The sequence below is a fragment of the Topomyia yanbarensis genome, chromosome 2 (assembly GCF_030247195.1).
Source record: "Topomyia yanbarensis strain Yona2022 chromosome 2, ASM3024719v1, whole genome shotgun sequence".
NCBI lineage: Eukaryota > Metazoa > Arthropoda > Insecta > Diptera > Culicidae > Topomyia > Topomyia yanbarensis.
The window spans coordinates 61,401,302-61,407,016 of NC_080671.1; the positions used below are offsets into that span (position 1 = coordinate 61,401,302).

At 39.5% G+C, this 5,715-nt stretch overlaps 1 pseudogene; it reads left to right on the forward strand.

Moving 5' to 3' along the window:
* The first annotated feature begins 4,018 nt into the window (after positions 1-4,018).
* LOC131679502 (zinc finger protein 182-like) lies at positions 4,019-4,787 on the forward strand (annotated as a pseudogene).
* The last annotated feature ends 928 nt before the right edge of the window (positions 4,788-5,715 follow it).

Below are 5,715 nucleotides of genomic sequence, written 5' to 3' on the forward strand. Positions count from 1 at the left end.
GCCTTATCCACGATGTATGAAGTATGTTGTTTGAGCGTTAGTGCCGAATCCATGAGGTCCTTGATGTGAGAGTGTCTTGGACTGCTCAAGCCGAAGAAATGGTAGTTAAACTGAATCGGATTGCGTTTCCGCGTGAACGTAACGATTGAGCATTTGCTCAGGTTTAAAATCATTCTGATCACACCACGTACTAAAGCTGTCCAGTAGGGTGGGACAAAAAATAGATTCCAGCTCCGAGCAACTTTTTAGGTACCATTTGGGCCCTAGAACAACTGTGCAAATTCTTAGCTCGATCGGTGAAACTATATTTTTGCGCCCACTGTTTAAAGTTTACATGGGATTTTGTATGGGAAAGTTAACTTTTACAAAATAATTCCTCCAGGAGTCGCCCATTACTTCCTAAAAATAAATCGTTATGTGGTTTGTATAGGAAATTTAACAAAGAAAAAAAGTCTCGAAAACCAAGAAATGATCTGATGCTTGAGAAAAAAAGTTATTAAGCAGAAACCGATTGATGCTCTGACGATTGATAAAATATTCATTTTTTCTAGCACCACTGCTGTTGGTTGTCCAACTATACGCATTTTTGTTTTAATCCTCTGTTAACGTATCTAAATCATTTATCTGTACTATTTAGCCACTTCGCAAGGTTTTGAGGGATAAATTGAGGCTCCTTTTGTACATAATAAGAGAAAGTTAAAAATTTTGTATATAATAAAACCGTCAGAAGCAGTGATGCTATGAAAAGTAAAATTTTCATCAATCTTCAGGGCATCAATTGGTTTTTGCTTAATAACTTTTTCCACTAGCATCAGATCGTTTTGCAGTATTCTAAACGTTGTTTCCTTGACAAATTTTCTATAATAATCAGACATCTGTTTATTTTTAGGAGATAACGGGCGACTCTTGGAAGAGTTAATTTGCCAAATACAATTTTCCCATATAAAATCCCATGTAAACTTTAAACCGTGGGCGCAAAAATATAGTTTCACCGATCGAGCAAAAAATTTGCAGAGTTGTTCTGGGAGCTAAATGGGACCCAAAAAGTTACTCTGAGCGAAATTTTATTTTTTTCATATAACCATGTCCCACTCTACTGTCCAGTTCCCCGGTTTTATCCCGTATTTGTCGAAAAAAATTCATGTCGTCGGCGAAAGAAAGGCCAGGTCCTTGTAATATGATATTAACGTCATTAAAGTGGAGGAGGAATATCACTGGACCGAGATGGCTTCCTTGTTGTATGCCGGATGTAGCGATAGACAGTCCTTAATGCTGATTTGGAGTTGCCTTTTTTTTGCCTTCCATCGAGGTAGGAACAAAACCAGCGCAGAAGTTGTCCATGATGGCCGAGTTTGACCAGCTTCGCTATTGCGGTATCATGGTTGATTTTGTCGAAGGCCGCAGTTGATCCATGTAAATAGCATCGGTTTGCAATCCGCCAGCGAATCCATCCATTACACATGTTGTGAACGTGAGTAGGTTGGTCGTTGTCGATCATTTGGGCATAAAACCGTGTTGGTCATCTGCAATGTAGTGTTTGCAGTGAAAGAAAATATGTCCTATGTCCTTAATAATCCGAGGTCAAGGTTATATTTTGGCGTATAGACCCATGTATTTAAAAAAATAGCAGTTTTATAGAATTTAGATACATTGAAAAAAAAAAAATGGCGACTTCCTCAGTTTTCAAAATTGAAAAAGTTCATGTTCCCCATCCGTTCCAGTGAAAACTCTTATACCCTGATTAAGTTTAATCCAAATACTATTAGATCGACGAAAAATCTTGCGCATAATTGCGCCGTTTTGAATGTGAGGAGAGGGGGGAGTTTTACATTTTGTAATGATGTGTGACGACAGGGTAGTAGGGGGTCATGTTGTGCTACGTAGCTTTTTTAAAGGGGAATAGGACCGTTTCATCCAACTAACTAGCTCCAAAATGCTTCTGCACCAGCTGATTCATATCAAATCACAGTTGAAGCAAAATATGTAGTTCAATTCTGCCCGAAAAGAAATCAATTCATTACTGCACACAGAGAATGGCTTCTGAAAACTATTCCATTCGCCTGCTGGAAAGTTCCATCGCACGCTGGGCGTCCTCTTGAAACAATGGACCGTATGTAGCAAAGGAAAAAAAAACTTAAAATCATAGGGAAACTATTCATGTCACTGAATATCAAAAGCTGTTCACATCGTAGTGCAGGTAATCCAGGTGATTCCAAGATTATGAAAATTATTTCAGGCTATCCAGGAAAGCCATTGAAATCGATTCCGCTTTGAAATTTTGACTTGTAACAAAACTAAGAAATGCTCTCCCGAAGCAGATCTGTCCATATTTGGTTAGGCGGACTTGACTAGAAGGCAAAACGAGAGAACGCAAAAAACTATTAAATTAGTGCACTGTACACTTAAGCTACCAGTACACTGTTTGTCATAACGTGAAATATTTGATGAAGGAAAATTTGATCAAATAAACGTGTTTGACAAACAAATTTGACAAGGCCAGTACACGAGATCAACTGTTTAACAAACTTTTTTCATCAAATATTTGCATTGATGCGTTACCGGACGTTACGCCTAATATTGTTTGAAAAACATAATAAAACAAGTTTGATGGATCAGTACACTGTTTGTCAAATATAGTCAAACCGGCGTATACGTCAAACAAATCGCCATGCGAAAAAAAATTTGTGCTGTTTGAACTTCATGAATTTTCAAGAGTGCAAACACATGAAATATTAGTGTTAGCGCAGGGATGCCAAATGATTTTCCAAAAAAATTGTTTTATTTTTATGAATGGTCGAAGCAACACTCCTTTGTTCGTGATTATGCAGAGTGTGATCAAATACAAATTAAATACGAGGAATTATTAATTTGGAAGCGCTGTTCGATCAAAGCATGCTGTTCATAAATGATTATATAGAGCTCTTGGCAATCTGTAACTGCATTTGTGTGTTCAACGATTTGTTTTCTTCCACCAGCCAATCGAAAATAGCTTTTCGGTCGGATTTTGTTTTATGATGGAACCTGACCAACCGGTATAGACTTATCCAGCTGCGTTGGTACTGTGCCGTTTTGACGTTTGGATTGAGAGGAAAACAAACCACTCCTGGGCTTAAGGGGAGGGCGGTAGTATAAAATTGCGAGATCTTGGTGTGCGTATTTCAAACGTCAGATATCTACACATTACGTCTCCTGAATAAGTTTTACAGCGACACATAGCATTTCAACACCATTATAAATACTTCAGGTGAGCTATTTCAAACGTTTAAATTGGCTGAGTTTTATATATGTCAGCTGGAGGAAAACAAAACCCCAATTAGTGTGTGTGAAAGGAATTGCATAACTCTACAGCGATAAAGTCTACCCCAAAAAAGTTTAGGCAGACTTCAATTGGACAAAAAATGATTAGAACGGGAATTTGAAAAATATTTAATCCTTTTGTATTGTTGGATATACAAAATGAACACGGTATGGATTTTAGTTGCATTTTTCGTTCACTTGTTTATGTACTTTCTCACATTTACAGTTAAGTGGCTGCATTCCTCCCACAGCTCCGACAGGTGTGGTATCTGCGCTGGTCTATGTAGAGCACTCTTTCGGCGCGTGCTTGCCGTTACAGAAGAACGAAAGGAACAAATTAGGTGCATCCTGACGATGTCAAATTTCTTCATTGCCTCGCTGGTGCAATCTAACTACATTACATGTTACAAACGCCGCCGAATCCTCATACAGCAGCTAATTATTTCCTAAAGCTGCTTTCAGATTCGGCCTTGCGCGGAAGAAGTTGACATCAAAGTGGATCCAGAATTAGTACACGAGGACGCGGACGATGAGCGATCAGATATCGAAAACGCAGTGGAAGATGCTGATGAATTAAACATTTTCCTTTGGAACCAAAAACCGAAATGCGCATCAAGGGAGAGAACGGGAAGATTTACGTTATTATTTGGTTGGGAGAGGAAAAAGTTGAAATGGATGATTTGCAGAGCGTTTTCGTCGATTTATGGATCCGGATCGCAAGATGAAACAAAATAGTTCGAGGGGAGAAAAGGGATCTGATGGTTTGCCGCTAAAGAAGGATCGTTCATTACCCGTCCGGAACCGATGTCCATATTGTAATAAAGAGTTTGCGGACAAGTACCTGATGACGACGCACATTCGATGGCACACGAGTAGGTTAAGGTTTTACTTATTTTCTTTTCTGTAAATTCCAATTATATACTGTTTACTGTTACAGGTGAAAAGCCCTTCAAATGTGTCCCCACTGTTCGAAAACATTCACTGAATCGATAACGCTGAAGATACACGTCAGGTTGCACACCCGGGAAAACTCCGTACGTGTGCGAATACTGCGACCGAGGGTTCACTCAATCCTACAATCTGACGGTGCACCTGCGAACCCAACACAACCAGATAATAGTATAGGACGCGAAGTGGACATGCTGCCCGAGCACAAATGTCGAGTATGTAGCAAGCTCTACCGATCGGCGAAAAGTTTCCGGTTGCACGAGAAGTTGCATGCCACCGGGAAACTGTTCGATTGTCGCGATTGTGATAAAAAATATAACACATATGTGGCCAAATGCAAGGCTTCTAATACCGACGTGAAGGAAAATATGTACTCGTGTAAAATCTGCAGCCAAACATTCAAGCATCAGAAAAGCAGGGTGTACTACATGAGCAACAAAAACAAACAAACGGTTCGACAGATGTTTTCAGTGATCTGGAGATGGACGAATGAGAGGCGATTTGCCGAAGCTAAAATAACTTTCTCGTTCCCAAATTGTTAAAGCTACCAAGCACAACACCGGGCAACTTGAGCAATTTTTCCTGAGCATGTTTTTGGCAAGTGGTGAGGATAATGTACGCGTTTATTGGGTAGTATTTGGCACACCAACATTAGTAGCGCCAGACGCAGGTTCCGTTTGATGGATTCGATGGAATCGCTATCGACAGACTCTTCATCATCTCGACTTCCATGAGCTCATTCATTACTTTATGATAAAATAACAATAGTCAACACAGGCTACGGTCCGACCAGGATGTAGAATTCAACTAGATACATTCGAAAATAATTCCACGCAAGACTGGCAGTATACTCAACTGCTGTATGCTTTTCAAGAGCAGCTGATTCTTGGTGAACCATCGGAAAGGATTCAAAAGAAATGGCATTTGCTTACATTTCAGCATGTATCAAACAATTGAATTCAAATAGTTTGTACCTTTCCGATTTATTTGAGGCATGATTTTCCTGGAAAGACAAATACCAACAATATCAAAATAGCGCCGATTTTTTTGCCTTTCTCATACAGAAAGGTTATGCAATCACTCTAAAAAACGTGAACCTAATCCCGGTCCGGAGGGCCGAGTGTCATATCCCATTCGACTCAGTTCGTCGAGATCGGAAAAAGTCTGTATGTGTGTGTGTATGTGTGTGTGTATGTATGTGTGTATGTATGTGCGTATGTGTCAAATAATGTCATTAATTTTTCTCAGAGATGGCTGGACCGATTTGCCCAAACTTAGTCTCAAATGAAAGGTGCAACCTTCCCATCGGCTGCTATTGAATTTTGGATCGATCGGAATTCTGGTTCCGGAATTACGGGTTTCAGAGTGCGGCCACACAGAAATTTCTCATATAAACTATAGGAAAAATTAAAAATAGAATTTTTATTTTTGATGCTAAATGTGTTCAAGGTGCATGAAACGTCGAGATTT